General features: G+C 40.8%; 1 protein-coding gene and 1 pseudogene across 4 annotated transcripts in view; both read left to right on the forward strand.

The window, feature by feature from the left end:
• MEGF10 (multiple EGF like domains 10) overlaps nt 1–24,350 on the forward strand; it is a 171,473-nt gene that overhangs the window by 1,226 nt on the left and 145,897 nt on the right. For 2 of the 3 annotated variants that reach the window (XM_025388767.1, XM_025388769.1), the window contains exon 2: nt 8,356–8,406. The exons of the other annotated variant lie outside the window; for it this stretch is intronic. The gene's annotated coding sequence lies outside the window, so the exon portion shown is untranslated. The remainder of the gene's footprint in view (nt 1–8,355; nt 8,407–24,350) is intronic. 3 annotated transcript variants of the gene reach the window in all.
• Nucleotides 9,928–10,891, forward strand: LOC112626594 (annotated as a pseudogene). The gene has a single exon (XR_003119917.1). The product of XR_003119917.1 is annotated as a 40S ribosomal protein S2 pseudogene (transcript).

Below are 24,350 nucleotides of genomic sequence, written 5' to 3' on the forward strand. Positions count from 1 at the left end.
GTAGGGATGTGAGGTCGCAGTCTTAGACCAAAGGGGCCTTGTCAGTATGCTTGGCTCCTTAGGGAGTGCTGGGAGGGACGGTTTTTCAAGTAATAGTTAAGAAAGATAAATCCGGTGTTATCTTTTTCTCTTAAATTCCTTTGTTAGAGGACTTTTACGCCTGGTTTAGGGAAGTGTTTTGTCCTTATTTTTCTTTCTGGAAGTATTTTCCTTAGTGACACTACTGAGTAAATGAATGATGGCAATATCTTGCTGCTTCTTTAGAAAATATGCTCGTGCAAGGATCCACATTCTTTAGGAGAAAGTCAAAGCTGGAGATTTTATTAGCCAAAATTAGCCATTATTATTGTTCTTAGTCAGTGATAACCAGGCTGTGCCAAGGCAGAAGAGAATGACATTTCTTCTTGGTTCTTGCCTTACTCCTTTATATCCTGGGACTCCCTTTGTGTATAGGTTTCCCAAATAAAAATGCTTCATTCCTTATGGGCAAAAAGACGGGAGTCAACTTATATTATCCAGAAATGTCATCTTCCTAACGTGAGTGCTCCAAGAGGTCAGCTTGCTGGGAACTTTTAATTTTACCACTGAGAGGTCAAAGAGTTCAGTTGGTAAACTCTGGGCACGCGCCAGCCTGGGTTCAGCTCACAACTCTGCCACTTTCCAGTTGTGTGATTTTTGGGGTAAGTTACTTAACCTGTTTATCCACATATGTAAAATCAAAATGATAATAATAACACATCAGAGGACTGTTAAAGGGATTAAATAAGTTAATGCATGTGAAGGACTAACAAGCCTGACACATAGTAGGCATGAATTAGCTATTATTATTATTGTATAGCTAGCATTAACTATTGTTATATCCCTCTAGTATAGCTTCTATTAGCTGTCAGTAAGTGTTAGCTATTATTCCCATTTGGATGGACTTTGAAGGCTGTGCTCATCTGTAAGCTTCACTACCACCTATTGTCAAACTTAGCTCAGACATGATCTTTGTATTGCTCTTTTGTTGTGGCACTTTCAGTAGGAAAAATAAAGGTGCATGTGGCAGAGCTGGAATTTATAGCGTGGTGGGTCATGGATACTTGGAACAGGTGATGAGGTGGGAATTCTACACTCAGTTCACAGCCTGTATACCTCCTTCGAAATCCTTTGCATTAATATACTTTCTGTAACCTATTTTTTAGGGGTCACTTACTTGTTCAGTAAGTATTTATTAAACATCTATTACATGTCAAACACTGTTTTAGGTTTTATATTTTAAAAATGGCTATGTATGAGTATTGGCTTTATGTGCCTCCGCCATTTCAAGTGTGTGACCTAGCACTCTATAGATTAAATCCCAAGTATTTTTAGCCACACAATTTCCATACTCGTTAAAATGCACGTAAGAGCACATTAAAAGTGCATATCATTGAGAAATTGAACAAAATATTCCCTATGACCTCAAGCAGATTGCTTTTCTCCATTTAGGCATCAGTTTTATTATGTAGAAACTTGTATTGAGAGGTGGGGAAAGAGTGGAATAATCTCCAGTGTTCCTTCTGGCTCCAAAATCCTTAAATTAGCTGCCTTACTTCATTGTTGGCTGTTTTTGAACCCCCTCTTTTCTCTTTAGCTTTTGTTTTAGGTACATAAATTATGTTATTTCCATCTTTGCATATTACTCAGAGTGAGTAATAACATCGATAATTAATGAAAAGGGAAAAGCATTTATCTCTGTCTGTATTTCACTAAATATTCTCAGACTTTGGTTTATACCAGAAGCATGAAGTGGGGAGATTTGTTAAAATATTAGAGTGAACTATGAGGAATTGTTGATATTTGACCATTTTTGACCTAAATAAATGGCAATTTTGTATGGTTCAAACTATATAAACCTTAACCCCTTCTGCCTTGATTTAGATGTAGTAAGTCTTCTGTGAGTTGTGAGAAGTCTGCATTTTTACAAGTTCCCCAGGTGATTCTAATGCAAAACCCAAGTCACACGCTCATTTAGCAGCAGTGAATTTACCTTCTTTGGGATTGTCTGCTTGGTCTAATAGTGTATTTCTAAAATGCAAATCTGATCATGTTACTCCCTTGTTTAAAAATCTTTGGCAGCTCTCTGGATGGTGAATGTCAGTGTTACCTGGGTGCATGTTGAAAATATAAATTCCAGGGCTTCACCCCAGATGTAAGGGCCAGTAGTCTGCATTTTGAGATCTCCAAGTGAACCTGGTAGAGGTGACCTCAGATCACATTTGGAAAAACACTGACTTGTAAGTCTCACCTTCTTACCATGATACACAAGACCACCTTTGCAGCACTTCTTAGGGTTATTTTCTGCTTCTCTGGTCCCCAGCTCTCCAGCCCGCACTGATCTTGATCTTGTTACTGTCTCAAGAATACGTTGTGCACTCTCACTCTTCCATGACCCAGCTGTGTGTGCTGCTCCTTCCGCTGACAATGCCTTTGACCCTCTTTCCTGTCTAACTAACTACTTACCACCCATTCATCGTTTAAGACACTATTCAAATCCCTTTGAAGACTTTCCCTCTGAAGCTTCTCTCAATTCTCTCATAAACTTAGCGATATGTCATGTGAGTTCCCATTCTTGTGGATAGCTTTAATATAGCATTTCTCACATTGTATCAGCTATGTTTATTACCTGAATGTTTATCCTGAACGGATTGGTGAGTTCATCATTCCTTATTGTAAGCTCTTATACAAGTGACTGACCCATTACATAGTTATGTAATAAATGCCTAAAGAATGTTGGAGAAAAGTAAATGGATGAATGATAGTCAACATTTTCTTAGCACATTTTGTTAGCACATAAAGTGGTTGGGACAGTATTGTATACATATGAAGGGTGTGGAAAAGCCAGTTGAGAATTTCCAATTTGGCTGGACATAGACTAGGGAGTTAATAACTTCAAGTGGGGCTGGGCATGGTGGCTCACACCTGTAATCCCAACACTTTGTGAGGCTGAGGTGGGAAGATTACTTGAGGCCAGGGGTCCTAGGCCATCCTGGCCAACATGGCAACACCCTGTCTCTACTAAAAATACCAAAATTAGCCAGGAGTGGTAGCACATGTCTGTAATCCCAACTCCTTGGGAGGCTGAGGCACAAGAATCACTTGAGCTTGGGAGGCAGAGGTTGCAGTGAGCTGAGATCATGACACTGCACTCCAGTCTGGGTGACAGAGTGAGACTCTGTCTCAAATAATAATAAATAATAACTTGGATTGGAAAAGGACAAGACAAAATATCCAAGGAGGACTTATGAAACACCAAATGTCACTGAATTAATGTTACATGTTGAACATTATTGCAGGACGTATAATGAAGAACTGAGCTTATCCTTTAGGATGGTTTTGGTTTGGTTTTTGGAATGACAGTGTCAGAGCACTGGAATGGAAGTGCCAATGCCAATAAAAATAACCAACTTTGCTCTGTGCTTTTCCGTTTATAAAACACTTCTGCCTCTGTTTTTGATTAGAAACATGGTGACTGGTTCAATACTGTCTTTCCTTCTTTCCTGAAAGGACACATTCCTGAAAATAGGTCTGAAGATTGTATAAAAGCCTACGTATTATAAGGGATTCTGGCCCTAGAGAGCCAAATATATTATGAAATCTCTAATTATGCCTTGCTATTTAGACACAGCATTCAGTGTATATTCCTTTTTCTAATTTTTCTTTCTTTAAACTTTCCACAATTTTGGTTATTTTCTCCTCATTTCAACAACAGTTGACCAGTTCAAGTTCAATAAATGTCTGATTCAGATGAAAAGATTTGCCATTTTTGGCATATCTAATAACTTCTACCTTTGTCTTACTTGAGTTTATGAGACAAACACTTCTCATAATTACTATTAGGCTTTTAATTTTCCCATTTCCCATTCACTTTTTTGTAATAATGAAAATATGCAATAACATTTGAATAAGTGTATGAATAATTCTCCAGGTAATGACAAAGATGGTGATTCTGCAAAAATTGAACTATTGGCTTATGGGCAGCTGCACCATAAAATAAAAACAAAAAAAGTTCATTCATTGGCTGGCATCTGAGTGTCAACACAGGGCAGGGAGGTAGTAGCATCAATAGATGTAGTACAAATATCCACATTGATGGACTTCAAACGAAGCAATATTGAGGACTGCCTATGCTCTCACTTTTCTCAAGCGTGTGTACTGTACCCAGTATCTGGTTTCAATAGTTTAGTTTTAAGAATTAATGTAAGATTCACTGGGTTCTGTTGATTTGTCTTCTTTTAAAATTTTGTTTCTGAAATGAACTTTTTCTAGCTTAGTATAAGCCTGTATCATTTTCTGCCAACCTTTGGAAGTCTTTTACCTGGCCTCCTAATCTCTTTATTCAGTTATTCATTCATTCTTCATATCTGAATGTCCTGAAATTTTAATTTATCTTTTGTCTCTCTTTACCATTTTAGATTATTGTTCACCATGATCATTCTAACTCTTTTTAAATATAGTTATTGCAGAGGACTAATTTAGAGCATTTAATAAAAGGATTTCTCATACTATGAGGGAAAAAAGAAGGTACAAACCAATGTTATATTTTACTTTACAGAACTTTATTTGTGGAATGGCAAGTCACTGTGTGGATGTTATTTGATAATACAAACTGTGGCATTAGCCAATCTGGAAAGTGTGAATGTGATAATGCATCCTGTTGTTATGGTTGTTCATTTTTAGCAATTTCCTCTCATTTCATTTCTAGTAATTTATCCTCCTAGATAAAGAAACTATGTACAGCATTTAACCACCTCAATTTCCTACTCAGAGGGCAATAAATTGTACCCCTTCCCACTTCTAAGACAAAGAAAACAGTATTTCAGTATGGAAAACTTCATCTTGATAGGTACATGTGCAGGATATTAGCATCTGTTAAAAACATCTTATCTTTGGGAACATCCTAGAGGATGACTAAGTACCTTGTCATTAACGTCTCGTCTGACCCAGATGAGCTGTACAGATTTGGCTGGTTCTCAACATAGCCACAGGTGGTGGTTCCCAAGATGGATCTTTTGAATACCTTCTGCTGAAGAATTTTGTCTTTTTTTAAGAAATAATTTTTTGATGGCAAATTGAAAACCAAATCACACAAATTTAACTTGTTCCTCACAGAGTGAAATAGAACTATGAAATTTTTGCTTGGTGGCACAGAAGACTAGTTGTACAATCAAAACAAAAAAATTTAAAGATCCACCCCTATTGACATCTTGAGAAAAGTACTTGAGTTTGGATGAACAATTGATAAAAAGATGTGACTTGGTTCTTTGAAAAAGTAATAGGTTGGAGTTATACTTTTTGTTCCACCAGTTTTTTTTTTTTTTTTTGAAATGGAGTTTCATTCTTGTTGCCCAGGCTGGAGTGCAATGGCGCAATCTCAGCTTACTGCAACCTCTGCCTCTGGGGTTCAAGCGATCCTCCTGCCTCAGCATCCCAAGTAGCTGGGATTACAGGTGCATGTCAACATACCTGACTAAGTTTTGTATTTTTAGTAGAGATGAGGTTTTACCATATTGGCCAGGCTGGTCTCAAACTCCTGACCTCAAGTGATCCGCCCGCCTCAGCCTCTCAAAGTACTGGAATTACAGGCATGAGCCACTGTACCTGGTCATTTATCAGATATTTATTAGCAGTGTAGGGCATAGGGATAAATACCATGTGTAATTACCAAGAAGCTCTTGCCTTCAAGTAAAAAACAGATTAAAAAAGTACACATTGCATGCCTGTATAAAATATCTCATGTAACCCATAAATATATACATCTACTATGTATCTTCAACAATTAAAAAAAAAATACAACTAAGCAGGTAAGCCTGGGCATAGTAAGAGCCAAGTGGCAGTTTTGAGACCTGCCACAAGAGCTCACTGGAGGCTTCCTGGCAGTGTAGGACCTTGACGGAGAGATTTGAATGGATGGGGCATCTTAGGTGGGGGAATGGGCTCAGCAAACATGTGGTGGCAGGGATTTACAAGGCATCGTCAAGCAATAGTGATTAAACCATTCCACAGTAGTGGTGAGCTTACATTTGAGAATCATTTTATGATAGGCACTTACGGGACCTGCCCATCCCCATAGTACTATCTGCGTTAAAGGAACCCTTCCCATTATACTGCAGTTATTTTATAGAAACTAGATGAGATTAGGGAGACCTATTGAGATTCAAGTAAAAGTTGGCTAGAAATCTTCCTCCCTATTCCATGAGAAGGTGTAAAATGAGAAAACTGTTCTTCCTTTCAACCACTATGGGATTCTTGGGGCCAGAGATGGAGACAAAGCTCATATTTCTTCTAGTGTCACCTGGATCTGAATTCATATTTTCCCTTAAAAAGTTTAAAGATGATCCGAAGCCACCCACCCAACCACGAATAACCTTCACTTCATAAAATGCCACCAAATGTGTGACTTGAGTAGTAGAATTTTAAGGTTTGGGACTATGGAAAGAGTTCATATCTTAACACTTAAAACTAAACAGGAAACATCCTTGCTTTCTAACAGTTCATCTACCATTGCCACTTTCTTACCGCCCATCTTTTTCTGAAGGCTACCATCTCCATCAGGTGGCTTCAGCGCTGTCCTGCTGTCCCTGCATTCCTCCTCTCTTGCTCATTGATGACCCGCCCCCACATTCCTATTGTCGTCTGAAGCCCTCATCATTCTCACCTGTCTTCTTCCCAGGTGTTTCTTCCCCCAACACCAAGATTTGACAGTGTAAATTATTTGTCCTTCCAGTATCCTCCCTGCTTTCAGTTGGTTCCTTAAACAGATGTGCAAAATCAGACCATGAGTGAAGTTAGAAATGCTTGAGGCGTGTTTACCCTGTGCTCTGACTTTAGAGGCATGAGAATCACCTGCAGATACTGTCTCCTCCCTAGATTTTGATTCAGTAGGTGCATAGTGGGGTCCCAGGATGTATATTTTTAACAAGGTGTACTGGTGCAGGTGGCCCATATATGCATGATACTCCTTGTTAGACTTATAGTGCCCCATTCAAAAGGCATGCGTTTTTTGTGTGTTTTTAAATTTTAGTGACTTGGCCAGAGGGGGTCACAGAGAATAGCGGGTCTGTGAGAACCCGTGCCTCTCCTCTCTACTTGAAGGGACAATGGCTGTAACACAACGCTGTTCATGTGACAGCCGGAGAAAGGGACCCATTGTTCAGGGGTTGGCTGATGTGCCATTCTGCTGCGGCCAGCCGTCCAACTGAGCTTGGTAGCCCCAAGGAAACAGACACACTTAAATCAGAGAGACAAAGAAAGGAGGTCAAGGCCTTCCACAGTTAAACTACTTGCAGCAATGTGTCAGAGGTAGGATTTGGGAAGGAAAAAAGTAATTCCGAGGAAGCATCATAAATCCTCTGGTTTTGGAGCTGCAGACATGGCGTTGGGGGAACACAAGTCTGTCAGAAAGCCAGTGGATCGTTGGCCAAGGAAGAATTATTTTCTACTGCGTCACACTGATTGCAGAACTTATCTGATTGCAGGATTTTATTACTGATTTTAAAAATAAAAAAGGCTCCCTGAATCTCCAGGCTCATCAAAGGTACCTGATCTGAAAGCCTGCCTAAATCAAGGTCTATGACTTCAGAGAACAATTGTGTGTTCCTGGAAATGATCACTGTGTATATGATATATTAATAATTCCCTTCCACATCGAGATAGCTGTTTTGAAGCTAAGAATTTTTTGAGTATGAAATACAATGAGCACCATTAGAAAGTTATTGATAAGTTTGGACAGTTATGAGGCTGGGGGACTCTCCAGATGCTGTTTAGATACCCTCCCTCATCCCTAACTTTCAAATTGGATTCTAGCCCTGGAGGGAAAGGGTTGCAAACTTCCTGTAAAGATCTAATCCCGAGCCCAACAATTGCTTACATTCTTTGTGTCAGAAGAAGATTCAAATTCAAGGTCACAGCCTTTGCAAAGGTCGCAGACTTTTTCCACAGGATTGTTCTTTTAGCCTGATTACTCCCTTTATGAAAAAGTATGTCATTCATTCAGCCTTTGCCTCTGGGTTTCTTTCAAAGGGAGACTTAGTTCCTAGTTCCTGTGGATACTCGTAGGTGGCTTTTCTTTTCTTTTCTTTTCTTTTCTTTTTTTTTAAGTTAGGCACAGAATACAGACACGAATGAGGCAGAACAGGGAAAGCCTTTTCTGGATGTGCTGGGTTCTGGAGAGCCCATTTACACCAAATGTTAGGCAGCTGGTGTTCACTGGCCAGTAGGAATCCTTTTGTCTCTGAGATAAGAGGTTTGTATCCAGGAGAGGGCAATATGTGATTTGCTTGAGGTCACTTAGAGCTCCTAGTAATTAAGTCTGTCATTGTACCTTGATTATAGATTATCATTGCAAATCCATTAAAGAAGGAGGAGCAAGTGGATTTCAGAGAGGCAAGTGGCTTTATTTTCTTCATTAGATTTTCATTCCCCCCCGCCTTACATTTTGTTTCTTCTTTACTAAATGGTTTTGCCAATGATATAGATGACTTTGAAGTGGAGAATGGGAAGAGGAGACTTCGTGGGTGGGAAAAGGATTGTGCTAAACACTCTCCTGATTAGTTCATTAATTTTCAATTTGTTGCCATTAGGCCTGTTCATTTGGCTCCCCATTTGTGTGATATAGAGTGGCTTGCCCTCAGTGCTTCAAGGCCTGAATACTGTGCTATCCTTGAAGTTCTGTGTAGGTGCAGCACTTTTTGAAAAAAATAGGAAAGTTAAATGGTCCCTTTTATTGTTTTTGTTTGTGTCCCAAGTAGTACATATAATACTAAATGATTTTGTAGGCATAATATGCTTAATGGGACTTAGTTTTGTGTCAGAATAAGGGCCCTGCCCAACGAGGGCTTCTGGGATGCTGACATTACATTTAATCTGAGTACTGGTTGTATGTGTATATTCAGTTTGTGAAAACTTATTGACTTGTTCAATTTTGATTTATGGCTTTTCTTTCTGACTGCATTTTACACTTCAATAAAAAATTCAAAAATTAAAGCCCCATGTTTAATGTAGAATTAAGAATCTGTCATGATGGGAAACTGGAAACTCTCACATAATGTGAATCCTGGTGCAGCTGGGAGGGCCTAGAGCTTTAAATACCCATCAATTCACCCTAACTTCTATAGCCAGAGAGCTGTGTGTCAGAACGCAATGCATTAGCACCATCATAGGTGATTGCTTTACTTCTCTAGGCAGCGAATCCAGTGCCTAAGAGATCAATAGTGTTAGCAGAGCCCCACTCTTTAGAATTTAAAACAAATGCACCCCTCTGAGTTGGCCAAGTAGCAAATCTTTTCATTCCCACTTTCCACCCTCCTCTCATTCATTTTAATCTGTCAGGAGAAATCAGAAGACTCTACAGATTATGGATGTTCTCCTGAACCTTTGGATGACATCTCTCTTATAGTCTAATAGTAGAATGCTTTGTTTCCCTCCAATTTCTGTAACTGGGATGAGTTGATATGGGGGGGTGAAGTCTTTGGTTTATCTCCGTCACTCATTTCCACTGACACTTCCTGACTCCTCAGTGAGCCACAGGAGCAATACCTGCAAGCCCATGCTTCCAGTCCCAGAACAACCTGTTGTCCTTTTACTCTTAAGAAGACCCTTGCCATCCATGTGCCATCCATCCAATGTGGCGCTGCATACATTACACCAAAGTGAGTCATGAGTCATTGTACTGATAGAACATTCCAGCTTGCTTTTATAATATGGAGCTGGTAGACTCAAATGGAGAAAATAGGAGCATTTTTTTTTCTCTGAAAGAAAATTTGGGCCTTTCGCTTTGAAATGGGTGCAGCACATCTATGAGAGGTCTGAGTACTCAATGTGTACCCTTCATTTTGGTCATTGGACTTACAAGTTGGATGTTGATTTACACAAACTCATGTGATTAAAGTTGTGGGTTAGCTTCTTCTCCGAGAAAACACCAAATGGCGAATGACGCTGGTGCAGTGGCGGGGGGTGGGGTGCGGGGGACGGGGGCCGGAGGCCCTGGTGGCCCTGGGGTGGGGAACCGCGGTGCCTTCCGCGGAGGTTTCGGCAGTGGCATCCGGTGCCGGGGTCGCGGCCGTGGACGGGGCCGGGGCCGAGGTCGCGGAGCTCGCGGAGGCAAGGCCGAGGAGAAGGAGTGGATGCCCGTCACTAAGCTGAGCCGCTTGGTCAAGGACATGAAGATCAAGTCCCTGGAGGAGATCTACCTCTTCTCCCTGCCCATTAAGGAATCTGAGATCATTGACTTTTTCTTGGGGGCCTCTCTCAAAGACGAGGTTTTGAAGATTATGCCGGTGCAGAAGCAGACCCGTGCTGGCCAGCGCACCAGGTTCAAGGCGTTTGTTGCTATTGGGGACTACAATGGCCACGTCGGCCTGGGTGTTAAGTGCTCCAAGGAGGTGGCCACCGCCATCCGTGGGGCCATCATCCTGGCCAAACTCTCTATTGTCCCCGTGCGCAGAGGCTACTGGGGGAACAAGATCGGCAAGCCCCACACCGTCCCTTGCAAAGTGACAGGCTGCTGCGGCTCTGTGCTGGTGCACCTCATCCCTGCACCCAGGGGCACTGGCATCGTCTCAGCGCCTGTGCCCAAGAAGCTGCTTATGATGGCTGGTATCGATGACTGCTACACCTCAGCCCGGGGCTGCACTGCCATCCTGGGCAACTTCGCCAAGGCCACCTTTGATGCCGTCTCTAAGATCTACAGCTACCTGATCCCCGACCTCTGGAAGGAGACTGTATTTACCAAGTCTCCCTATCAGGAATTCACTGACCACCTTGTCAAGACCCACACCAGGGTCTCTGTGCAGCGGACCCAGGCTCCAGCGGTGGCTACAACAGAGGGTTTTTATACAAGAAAAATAAAGTGAATTAAGCCTGAAAAAAAAAAAAAGTTGTGGGTTCACAGACAAGATTCTGATGTTCTGGGTCTATTGCTGACCTTGTCATTTACTGTATGAGGTATGACAACCTGCGCTGGGATCCCTTCTCTATCATTGAAATCTTGGTGACTTTGGGCAGGCTACTCAAGCTCTCTAAAGCCTCTTTTCATCAAATGTGAAAAGATAATAGCATATATTTCAAAGATGGTTGCATTTAGCATAGTGGTAGGCACATAGTAAATGCTCAATATATATTAGTTATTAACACCAAATAATGTTAAAATAGGGAAGAATAATTAACACATCTAGGAATCAGGTCTGCTGCTTATGAAAGAATCATTCAGATGCTTAAATAAGATTCTATTAATTAAATGCATTTGTTAGAAAATGCTGTCTCTGATAGAAGGCATAAACTATAAGGAATTTACGATATTTTGGAATACAAAACAGCTAAATTTACTTATAAGCATAAATGTCTTTTAAGATAGTATGTTACTGGCCGGGCGCGGTGGCTCAAGCCTGTAATCCCAGCACTTTGGGAGGCCGAGACGGGCGGATCACGAGGTCAGGAGATCGAGACCATCCTGGCGAACACGGTGAAACCCCGTCTCTACTAAAAAATACAAAAAACTAGCCGGGCGAGGTGGCGGGCGCCTGTGGTCCCAGCTACTCGGGAGGCTGAGGCAGGAGAATGGCGTAAGCCCCGGAGGCGGAGCTTGCAGTGAGCCGAGATCGCGCCACTGCACTAAGCCCCGGAGGCGGAGCTTGCAGTGAGCCGAGATCGCGCCACTGCACTCCAGCCTGGGCGACAGAGCGAGACTCCGTCTCAAAAAAAAAAAAAAGGATAGTATGTTACTAAACAAAAAGTTATTTATCTTAACTATAGAATTAGGATGAGGCTGCTAGTGAATGAATTTGTTTTTCCTTGGTAAGATGTCAGCAGAATTGAAAACAGGTGTTCAAACAATGTCTCATGTACAAATGCTCCTAGCAGCATTATTCACAACAGCCAAAACTATTATTTTGGGTGGAAACAACCCAAATGTCCATCAACTGATAAGTGGATAAACAAAATGTGATATATTTACATAATGGAATATTATTTAGTCATGGAAAGAAATGAAGTATACATGCTACAACATGGATGAAGCTTAGCAACATTATACTAAGTGAAAAAAGACAAAAGACCATATATTGTGTGGTTTCATTTATATAAAATATCTGGAAGAGTTTACTCCACAGAGACAGAAAGTAGATTAGTGGTTTCCAGGGTCTGGGGGAAGGAAGGAAGGAGGAGTAACTGTTTAATGGAAATGGCTTTTTCTTTTAGGGCAATGGACAGGTTCCAGAACCAGGTAGTGATGATGGTTGCACAACAGGGTTAAAATGATGAATGTTTGGTTATGTGAATTTTTTAAAGGTTAAAAAAATTATTTCAAAAAATCAGCAGATGTTTGCATTTAGGTGAGATGTATCTGCATAGATCAGTTGACCCCTGGTCATGTATGTGCTATGAGACAAGCCTTTGTTGCATGCTGAGGAGAATACCAAAAATGGCAAGATGCAGCCTTCAGCACCTTGCCAGTCTGTTTATGAGGAAAGGAAAGGAGGAGGAAGCAGGTAATCTGTTCCAAGTGAATCCATCTCAGAAGGAGAGAGCACCAGATTTGGTGACCAGAGAAGGCTTCTTGGAAGAGATGGGACCTTGAAAGATGAGTGAGCTTCATGTAATCACAGAAGAGGAGAGAGTAGCCCAGTGGCAGAAATGAACAACCCTGGGGAGGGAGAGGAGTATGGGCAAGGACAAGCAGGGATGGCCAGACTAAAGGATTTGTATAATGGAATATCAAGAGATAAGATTGGGGTCGGGCGCGGTGGTTCATGCCTGTAAGCCCAGCACTTTGGGAGGCCAAGGTGGGCGGATCACTTGAAGTCAAGAGTTTGAGACAAGCCTGGCCAATATGGTGAAACCTAGTCTCTACTAAAATTCAAAAATTAACTGGGCATGGTAGTGTGTGCCTATAATCCCATCTACTCGGGAGGCTGAGACAAGAGAATTGCTTGAACCCAGGAGGCAGAGGTTGCAGTGAGCCAAGATTGCATTACCGCACTCTAGTCTGGACAACAGAGCGAGACTCCATCTCAAAAAAAAAAAGTAATAAGGTTGGAAGTGTAGGTTGGAGCCAAGCAGGGAAGTCGTGGAAAGCTGGCTGCCAGTGCTTAAACTCACCAGGCAGTAGATAGCAAAGGCTTATCATTGATGATAAGAATAGAAAATGAAATAAAATGGGGAAGACAATAAGGAGACTATTGCAGTAATTTCACTAATTGTAACACAACCCATCATTATTTATTCGGTAAATATTGATTAAGCCCTCATTATACTCCATGCAATCTTCTATGCTAGGGACAGGGCAATATCTAAGATCAAACACATTTCCTGTCCTCCTGGAGTTGCATTCTAGTACACATTTCAAGCATTGACTTCTATGTCCAGTGGACAAATGTAGTTGAAAAGTTAAGGGGTGGATGTGTTAGAATGTAGTGGGGCATGGGTCCTAGAATCAGATTTCTTGGCTTTGAATCCTGGCTTCTGATTGGTGTTAACTGAATGTATGGCCACGAGCCATTTACTCTATGCTTCAGTTTCCTTATAATTTAAGAGGGGATAATTATGGTAGCTCTTTCACAGAGCTGTTATGAAGTTTAATTGAGAAAATAAATGAAAAGGACTTAGGATAGTACCTGGCATGTGGCAAATGCTCAGTAGGGCTTTCTTGTTTTTTGTATCTGAGTTTTTAATTTCTACTCAACGATTTGTCTCGGTCACTTCTGTTTTTAATGGAGTGAGTCTATTTCAGAATCTTGGCTTATTGTATCTCAGGTCTGAGCTCTCTTTAATATGCTGTATGATTTGGGACATTGAACTTGTTGAATTAATTAGCATACAAACTCTGCCTTCCTAATTCAGGCAAGCTTCAAAATTCTTTCCAACAGATCACAGTCCTGGTCTTGGTTTGGGCAGAAACTTCTAGATAATGCTCCTTCTAGACCCTGAATCAAGAAGTCTTTTGAAGCATCCTGACCTGAGAGAACCTGACAGGTGACCAGACCTTAGCACATCTAGTCTCCCTCTGGAGAAAGCCAGAGTTTGAATTTAATTTCTTTGTGTTACCACATCATAAGGGCCCTGGGCCTCCTCAGCTCTCTGTACCTCTATGCCTCTTTCCATGAGCTGGGATGAAATAACCAACTAGAACAACTATCAGGACGTATGTCTTTTTTTGTTTATTATTATTAATTTTTTGAGACAAAGTATCCCTCTGTCGCCTAGGCTGGAGGGCAGTGGCATGGTCTCAGCTCACTGTAACCTCTGCCTCCTGGGTTCAAGTGATTCTCCCACCTCAGTCTCCCAGGTAGCTGGAACTACAGGCGCCTGCCACCACTCTCTGCTAATTTTTGTATTTTTTGGTAGAGGCGGGGTTTTGCCATGTTGGCCCAGCTGGTCTTGAACTCATGACCTCAAGTGATCCACCTGCCTAGGCCTCCCAAAGTTCTGGAATTACAGGGGTGAGCCACTGCAACTGGCCTGGAGGTGTGTTCTTATGAGTGTATTAAGAAGGATGCCTTGGAGCTTGTGTAAAGAGATTGCATAAGCTTTGAGGGCCCTTCAATCTGTACCATAAATTGATTGTAGAATGTAAGCTCCTTGAGCAGATAGAATCAATTTTATTTTCCTTTCTACTCCTAAATGGTTAAGCATAGAGCTGTGGACTGAATTGTGTCCTTTCCCACCCCCTAAATCCATTTATTGAAGTCCTCACCTTCAATGTGACTATGTGAGGAGGGCTTTTAGGAGGTTATTAAGGTGAAATGAAGTTGTTGGGTGAGGTCCTAATTTGATGGAGTTGGTCCCCTTAAAAGAAGAGAAAGAGACTGATTGCTGTCTCTCTGCCATGTGATGACACAGTGAGAAGGTGGCTGTCTTCTATTTAGAAAGAGAGCCCTCACCAGAAACCAAATTGGCTAGGAACTTGATCTTGGACTTCCTGCCTCCAGAACCGTAAGAAATAAATTTCTATTGGCTAAGCCACCCTGTCTATGGTATTTTGTTAACAGCCTGAGCAGACCAAGGCATTAAAAGAATATTTGTGGACCTAATTTCAAGATTATTCAGAATTGTGATGACATAAGAATAACATAATAAACTGAACCTAACCCACAGTCCTAATACTCATTTAAATGGATAATGTTGACTTCATCTCCTACCATATATTAGTGAGACCAAAAGGTTACAAAATTGGTTGGTTAAAATTCCCCCAAGACCCAGTTTTCCTCTAGAGGAGGTGCTAATGAGCAATGAAATAGATCAAAAGTTAGGGAGAACCATCGTCGGAGAATATGAGGTAAAGAAAGAGCCTGGACAGTTTGTACTTCAGACTTTTAGTTTTTGAACAATTGGCCTCATAGCTGTGTTTTCATAGGACGCACCCAGATTGGAGGGGGTGAAAGTGTGAGGGGAGGCTGAGCAGCAGAGGCCTGCCAGTGAGGAAACACTTCACCTGGGCTAGTAGACATGTGAGGTGGTTCCTTGCACCCAGGAGAAGAGATCCTGCTTCCAGAAGAACGACGACTGTGCCTGAGCCCAGCCAAGGATTCAGGTGTGGAGAGTTCCTCACTATAGCTAAGCCAGATGGTCCACTTTTATTTTGGTGAAGGCCAACCTGAAGCAAAGGCACTTTTCTTCCACCATTAAAAAAAACAACAAAGCAAAAACAGAAACAAAAAAGCTTGTGATGTGGAGCTCTGCCAAGCTAGGGCTGGAAAAAAAAGTCCTTTGCTTTCCTTCCAAGGCAGTATGTAAATGATGCTTTGTAGTTTTGTTTGTGCAGCCACTGGGGATGGTTTAGAGTGCCTCACTGAAGTCTATGGCTGCTATAGAATCTGATTTTTATGATTATGAATATCGTATAAGCTGTCTAGGTCCAGTTGTCATCTCCCTGCACAATCATCTTTGGTTGAAGATACTGAATTATATTGAATTGTTATGGAAGCCAAATATCTTCTGAAAGTGATCACCTAAATCTGCTTATGGAAGTTCAAGCATGTGCTTACGTGTAGCTCTGTCCCTAAAGGACAGGACTTTGATCTTTCTGGCTTTTTCTAGAGTTTAGGTGTGGCAGGCATTAACTGAGACATTAACTCTTCACCCAAGGAGGGTTTCTTATAGCTTAACCTAAGGGGTTTTCTGCTTAGCTGGAGAATTTGGAAGACCATTTTTCATTTCTTGACCAGGTTGTGCTATTTACGAAAATGAGGCCATGTAATTAGGGCCCCGGTGGTGTGCGGATTCACTCACTGGCACAGAAGAGAGACTACAGTGTTTTCATGGGTTAGTGGCTGACTGTGCCCCGTTTCCTTTAATGGTAAATATGTCACTGCTGAGAAGGGTGGCAACCAAATCCTGACAGGCAGATTTTCAGAACAAAGTGTTAGTGAGTGAAGAAAGGTCTGTGGAAGCCAGGGAAGGTTTGTCACTGAGTTCTAAGGAACAGTTCTTAAAAAAAAACAAGCAGCTTCCCAATCTGTCTAGGATTTGGATCCAGCATAAGTCAAACCCCAGGTAGAGCAAAACTCTTTTAGCGTATGCTGGGAACCACCCTGCCCTTCTTCCATGGTGCACTTACAGAAATGAGAAGGGGACTGGGCCTCACGGCTTGGCTGTGACTGCTGTGCCCCAGAAGAAAGAGCCATGTGCAGTGGCCGTCCCATCCATTCACTGTGGCCCAGCATTGTTGGCAGCTAAGCGAAGATGCTCGCGGGTGGTTAGCGCTGGGCCTCAGATTCCTTGTTGAAGGCCCAATGGGGAACCCATGGTTAGAGGAAAGAAGTCCAGGCGAAGCGGAGCTACTTAAGGAGAGACTTGCTTTTAGGAGGTTTCGCTTCATTGACTCAGTTCAAGTTTTATCTTAAAGATACTTTATGCTGGGTTGTGGGGGGTGGTGGAATCAGTCGAGTTTGAGATTCCAGCATTACTCATGAGCCAAGCTTAGCTGCCTGCTTTTTGAATTGCATCAACTTGAGGTAATTTTTTTTAATGTTTTCTAATCCTGGAGCAAATGAAAAGCATTGACAGTGATGCAGATTTCAAGGCTAGTGTCACTCATCTATGAAAATGTTTGTTTTGTTTTGCTTTGGCATGGCCTTGGACGAAACAACAATAAAAAAATGCTTCCAGGATGAGAGAAGAACACTTTTCCCCTAGAGTTCTGTTAGATAACCCAGAATTGTAAAAAAAAAATACTGGCTCTGGGACCTAAAGATCTTGCCTTGAGTTGTAGCTTTGCCACACCATTTGATGTTAGACACCTGAGAAAACTCTTATGTGCCTCAGTTTCTTTCTTCACAAGACAAAGAGATCAAAAAGGCCCTTCCCAACCCTGTGAACTTGACTAGGGAGCCTCTGGGGGCATCTCTGGGGTGTTGGGGTGGCAGCTGAGTAATGGGAATGGAGTGGGCAAGGGTTCATCACTGGCAGAAGCTACAGCAGAGCCCCAGCTTTGCCTGGGCTAGCCGTTTCACCTGGTCACGGAGCTGCACACCAAATGGAAGTTATAAGACTGTGTGACTGAAAGTGTTTATTTGGAGGATGAGTACTAATATCTAATATCTGTGGGGCAGCTGTTTCCCTGGGTGCTCTTCCTCTACCTTGGCTCATGGTGAGGGCATAGCCTCAAGAACTCTGCAGATATGTCTCTTCAAATACATCTTTAGCATAGTCTCAAAATTTCACTAACTTCAGACCAAATCCAAACCTTCTTGTATCCATGATGGAGATATTTTCTTCCACCCCACCACGATAGATCTTTGTGAACATGTATAAAAATTAATGTTGCTGTCTTCTTTTATTTTGAACTTACAAATTTAAAAAAAAGGAAATTGTTGGCTTTAAAAAATTTTGTAAAGTCTGTTTTCTGTTTGCCAAGAGACTCTGATGGCACAGAGCTTCGGTTCAGGAGTGTGGTGTGTAAACCCCGGTCCTTCTCCATGGGGTAGTAGAGCCCCGGGACTCTAATCCATGCCACATGCGATGACCTGAGCAGACCCTGTAGGAAAACAGAAGCCTCGCTGTCCCCTCATGGAGCAGTTGCTCACAGTCCGTTGTACAGCTGTGGCCTGCTTTGTTGGAAAGTGCGGCATGACTTGATCTTTTAAGCTCTTTTCTCGCTATAGGTATTATAAATAACAACTGGTCTGTGGGAGTACCTGCCAGGAGGGCTTGAGATCTGCATTCTGTACTCAAAAAGCATTGTTTTTTTGTAATCTTAACTTCATTAGCAATTATGAGAGAGGAGAAAAATAAAACCCAAAAGCAAAGTGACTTTGTTATGACCCAGAAAATCCAAATTGGGGAAATAAGAATTGAAATTGAGAAAGACAAGCTCCTTTAAAACCTCAAATTCCTTAGAACTTTTCTGAGAAAGTAAGGAACACAAACAGGTCCAGATCCCTAAGATATTCCAAGTTCAACAAGCAAATCAAAGTTTGAATTCAGGCAGGCTGTCGTCGAGAGCTGGAGTTCTGACATTGCACAGTGGCTTCAAAATGCTTGACGCCCTTTTGGTTTCCGGGTACTTAAAGTTAAGAGAAAGTTAAATTGCTCGATGTTGGTTTCTGTGTGTGGGTTCTGGAGGGCTTGCCATCTGTTTTAGAGCTCTGCAGAACCGAGAGGTAAAATTCTGGGACACCGGCCTGAGGAGAAGGGGATGATGAGACCAGGCTGACACAGGATCACACTGTTGTTATTATGTTTTTCCTCCTTCCACTTTCAAGTCCTAGCAACTCTATTACCAGTCCATGTGTGGTCCTTGTGATCCGTGGAAGAATTCATGAATATCTGTCTTAATCATGCAGATGAGTAGTGAAAAGAAGTAAACAAGAGTTCTCACCCTTTTGGGCAGACATCTGTTACTTACTCCTTAATACTAGCTTACTTTTAGACTTTGTGAAATATTGTGGTAAAATGCACATAACATACCATAAAATTCAGCATTTTTAATGTATGGTTCTGTGGCATTTTAAGTACGTTAACACTGTTGTGAAACCATTACCACCGTCCATCTCCAGAACTTTTTCATGATCCCAAATTGAAACTCTGTACCCATTAAATAGCAACTCCCCATTTTCCTCTTACTAGAGCCCCTGGCAACAACCATTCTACTCTCTGTCTTTATGAATTTGACTATTCTACGTACTTCATATAAATGGAATTGGACAGTATTTGTTCTTTTGTAACTGGCTGATTTTACTTAGAATAATGTCCTCAAGGTTCATCCAAGTTGTAGCGTGTGCCAGGGTCATTGCTTTTTGAGGCTAAATAATATTCCATTGTAGTATATACCACATTTTGTTTATCCATTCATTAATTAATGGACATTTGTGTCATTTTCACCTTTTGAGTATTGTGAATAGTGCTGCTATGAACATTGGTGTACAAATATCTATTCAATTCTCTGCTTTCAATTCTTTTTTGGGTATATATACCCAGAAGGGGAATTGCTGCAACATATGGTAATTCTATGATTTTTGAGGAATCACCATACTGTTTTTCTACAGTGGCTGCTCCATTTTGCATTTCCACTAGCAGTGCACAGAAGTTCCAATTTTTCCACAGCCTTGCCAACACTTGTTCTTTCTTTTTCTTCCTTTTTTTTTTTTTTTTTTTTGGAGAAGGGGTTGATAATAGCAATCCTAATCAATGTGAAGTTATCTCATATGGTTTCATTTGCATTTCCCTAATGATTAGTGATATTGACCTTTTTTAAATGTGCATATTCCCCATTGGTATATCTTCTTTTTAAAAATGTCTATGCAAGTTCTTTGCCCATATTTTAATTAGCCTGTCTGTTTTGTTATTGTTGTGTTGTTGGAGTTCCTTTTATATTGTTGATATTGATCCTTCATCATGTATTACAAATATTTTCTCTCATTCTGTGGGTTGTGTTTTCACTCTGTTGATGGTGTCCTTTGTTGCAAAAATTTTTAAATTTTGATGAAGTCCAGTTTATCTGTTTTCTTTTATTGCTTGTGCTTTTAGTATCATATGCCAAGAATCATTGCCAAATTGCTTTTAGATATATATATTTCTAAGGATAGCTCCTTTCTCTGTAATACCACAAAAACCATTACTTGTAGAAATTTATCTTTGAAGGGATTTTGCCCTGAGATGTCTCTTTTTTACTTGTTTGGAGAGTGGTCTTTGTATTACTTGGGAATTGGTTGATTCCACTTTCACCATACTCTATCATTCTCTTCTCTTCTTCTGAGGGAGATCCCAAAGGCTCATTTATGGATAAAAAGAAAAGAGGGAGTGAGGGAAAGGCTTAGTGTGAAAATAGCCTCAATCATTTGTACTATAGGGGCTAAGGAGAGAAAGGGCAGGTTTCAGAACGTCTGGGGCATATGAGTGGGTTCTTTAGCAATTATGACTTGTAAGGAGTCTGTGACACCAAACTGGACTGCCCTTTGTCTAAGAAGGCTGAGATCTACTTCCTAAAGCACCCTCCTTTTGTCCTCAGGCTGGAAAGATTGCTGAAAAGTGAGCTGGCCCCTAGGTGAACCTCTAAGGAACCTCAGTCCCCCTCCCAAGGACATAATATTCCATACCTGAAACTTCTCCAAGTGTATAGACAGTGACTTTTTATAAATGTTCATTCTTTTTTAGAAAACAATATATTCCTCTTATTTTTATTAAGTGTTGGTAAAACCCTTCTAATTGAAAATCCTTTTCCTCCTTGCCAATTTCTCATACTTTACACATTATTATTTCTGGATTATATTCTGTGTACAAAATCACCATTTAATAGTAACTACACATCCAAAACACTATAGATATTGCTTAGTATAAAAAAGCAACTGGGGAGTACATCATAAATTCATACAATCTCATCTTGAAGAGCAAACTAAATACAGAGACAGCCTGAAGGACATTCTTCTTTACACTTGGTGGTTCCAGAAGAAAGTATTTAAATGTTATATAAGTTTTAGTCTTTTCTCATTACTTATGTCACAGCTGTGGACTTCTGAGCCATGGGGCTGCTGTTTCCTTTAGACAGCCAGTTTTGAGTTAGGTGAGTATTTGAGTATTTTCCTACCCAGCATGTGTTCAGATGTGAGGTGTTTGCTTTTATGCTTGTATATCTGGTATGAAGAACGGTTTTGTGTGCCAATAATTGTCCCTGTGCTGCCGCCTGCACAGTAACTTGACTCGGGAATACAGAGAGCTGTGTCTGGAATTTGCAGTTTTAAGAAGTTGAATGATGACATACTTCATAAAGACAACTCTTTTCAAATGAACTGTAGTTTAATTAGTAGATCCGTCACTTGCCTATGTGTAGACTTGCAGAAGTTGGAGAACAGTTCTACTGATGTCAAGGAAGGCTGGCAATAAGTTTCTCTAATATGCATGTTTCAGAATGCAACGTTAAATTTCTGAAATCTCATTTGGTATTGGTTTTCAAAAAGAATCATTTTTATTCATAGGGCCTCAATCATAAGGGAGTAGATATCCAGAGAAGCCAGCTTCTCAGTGTTGCATGCACTTTAAAAAGTCATATTTACCACAGGAGCTAGGAAATGCTTTTAATCGGCAGCATCCCATCACAACTCCTAATTTTAATGTCTGCAAGTAGGCATCCTAACAAAACCACAGCTCAGCCCCCAACTTGACTCGCCTTACTCCTTCCTCTCTCACCGTGCCTCCTTTTCATGGTCTCCAGGGAAGCATGGTCAGGTTCGAAGGAGGGAGAGAAGGCAGAGAAGGACGGAAGTCAGAGCAAGCAGCCCAGGCCCCACTTCTATCTTAACTGGCACCAAGAAAAAGTGCCTTCAGCTGGCACAGTGGCTTGTGGGCACCAGGCTTTGCTTGTTTGCCATAGAAATCCTGGTCGTAACAGAGACCAATGCCATTCAGGCAGTGAGCAGGAAGCTGCTTTTATGGGGAGCTTTTTGGCACCATGTCCAACATACACTCCAGTCAATCACAGTAAAGGGCCTAATAACAGATGTGGTAATTAAGCCTGAAGAACTGTCTCTATTTTTTCATTTTTATTTCAGAGAATAACAAAGTGCTTCATTAAACCTCCAATCGCACAGAATTTTGAATCGGGCATACTGATGTGGTAAAAACTTACATCTCTGTAAGGACTTCCTTCTGAAGTTCTTATCAGCAGGATGCCTCAGAGGGAGGGTTGGATCCTTTTAGCCAGGACAATTATGTTCTTTCTGGGTTGCCCCTTGCACTCCAATACCAAACCATATGCAGAATCTTGGGGAACACCCAGTTTCTTATAAGTACCTTGGATATAAATAAAACAGTTTTAGCTTTTATGTGCCTTTGTAAATATAAAATGTTCTCTGACTCTCTTAGGTTCAATTATACTGCTTATAGCAAGAAATTAACTATAGCTTTCAATCTTAGAAAGGTTTCAGATAACCTGAAACCATGGTAAATTACCATATTTTAATAAGGTAAATTATCTTGAAAAAAATTTAATTACATCTGAAAAGGTCTGTCTTTGATTGTGGCAGTTTCTAAGGCAAATGTCTTCATTAAGGTTGTTTTTCTTTCTTTTTAAATGACGAACATGAATCTGGCTCATCATTAAAGGAAATTAATCTAAGAATTTAATGACTTGGGACAGGTAGAAAAAGTATATGTTCTCAACAGTAAGAATATATGGCTGAAAACTTTCTCTTTAGCTCTTCCTGGATTGTGTGGTTCTCTGTGACCCTGGGGCTCTTGGGAAAGACAGCATGGCTGTCTTTCTGACATGGCTCTATGGGATAGTGTAGATTTGGAAGCCACATTTATATCCTGGAGATTATTTTTTTTGTTTGTTTCTAATTCCATGTAGCCATAGATCCACTTTGTAAAATTATTGCTTTATTATCTTCTCTCCAAATGCCTACTTCTGAGTTTTCAGGGTACCTCCAACAGAATATGTAGTTGACTAGATTCTTAAATTTATCTCTCTTAACCTGACCCATGAAGCATATGATTTATGGAGAAGAATCAAGATTTAATTATAATTTCAATTCTTGTGTTAATAAAGCATAAACTTAACCTATTCATCCGATTAGCCTAAAAAAGTAATTTGTGTGTATTTAACATTTGTACACACTTATATGCACGGACACATATAAAAACAGTACTAAGCTTTATGGCACTTCATATTTGTTTTCTCGTCTGAAACTTAATATTTACAATTCACTTTTTACTACCTTTGTCCATTCAGACAACATTTTCCTCCGTTGATGTCAAACATGTTTCTTGCTAAATGTAAAATCAGCAATGTGCAGACTCAGATTTTGCCACGTTAATATATGTTTTAAGAAACCACCCCTATATACACCTTGTATCTAAAAGTGAGAACTCCCAGATACATTGAGGAAGACTTGTGGTCAGGCAGACACCTCCCTCAGGATTATTCAGTTGCTGGAAAAGTAAAGCTTTTCTTTAAATAAGATTCAGAATAATTTCCTTATATCTTTTCCTAAGAAGGGCAAGATTTTCTGGGATGATACACCTCACCTTTTAGTTCCGGTTCCGTTGCTGGTAGGGAGATATTTCTGTAAGTTGGGGGAGATGACTTGAAGATGAAGTGGAAAATTGGCCAACCAAGGGTGGCCCTGAGCTGAAGCGCCACCTCCTGGCGGAATAGTTCACTCCAGGGATTGTTTCTCAGTTACCCAGGCCGCCTGGTGAGGCATCTGTTCTCCCCAGTTATGGATCCCACTCTGTTATTTCTCTCCCACCTCACCCCTCTGAATCGGTTGTCTGGGACTCACAGGATATGATCCCTTGACTCTCCTCAAGTGCTCAAAATACTTTAATGTTTCATGACTTTATAGATCCTGGTTTTGATCTTACTTAGCAACCGTATATTGATCCTCTATTATATTCTTGCAGATGGGGAGAGAAGTAGAAGTCAGGGAGAAGTAGAATAGGAGACAAGATAAAACCATGGGCTCTGCTTTCAAGGACCCAACAGTCTAGTTGAAGAAGTGGGGCTGGTTACATCAAAAGGTGACCAGCAGCCCAAGGCAACAGAGAAATATCAGATGAAGGATGGGGAGAGTTGGTTCCATTAGAGATTTCTATGCAATTTCCAGTGAAAAGACTAGAGAATTTTTACTTATGTCCGGAACACACTGTTAAGTAGATCTTGGATGAGAAAATAAATTATTTCAAAGAGAGAAGTAAGTTGACAGAAAGCTTATGTAATGGTTTGAATTTCAGACAATTAGGGAGGCTTACATGTTGGACTAAGGGAATTTTAGAAATCAATCATAGGCTCTTTCAAATTAGCAGGATAGGAAAAATATATTCCAGGCAGGAACTATTTCTACCCTTCATAGATTCTTCAATTGAGATATTCTTCATGTATAGTTTAAATTCATTAT

This window comes from Theropithecus gelada, chromosome 6 (assembly GCF_003255815.1).
Source record: "Theropithecus gelada isolate Dixy chromosome 6, Tgel_1.0, whole genome shotgun sequence".
NCBI classification, from domain to species: Eukaryota; Metazoa; Chordata; class Mammalia; order Primates; family Cercopithecidae; genus Theropithecus; species Theropithecus gelada.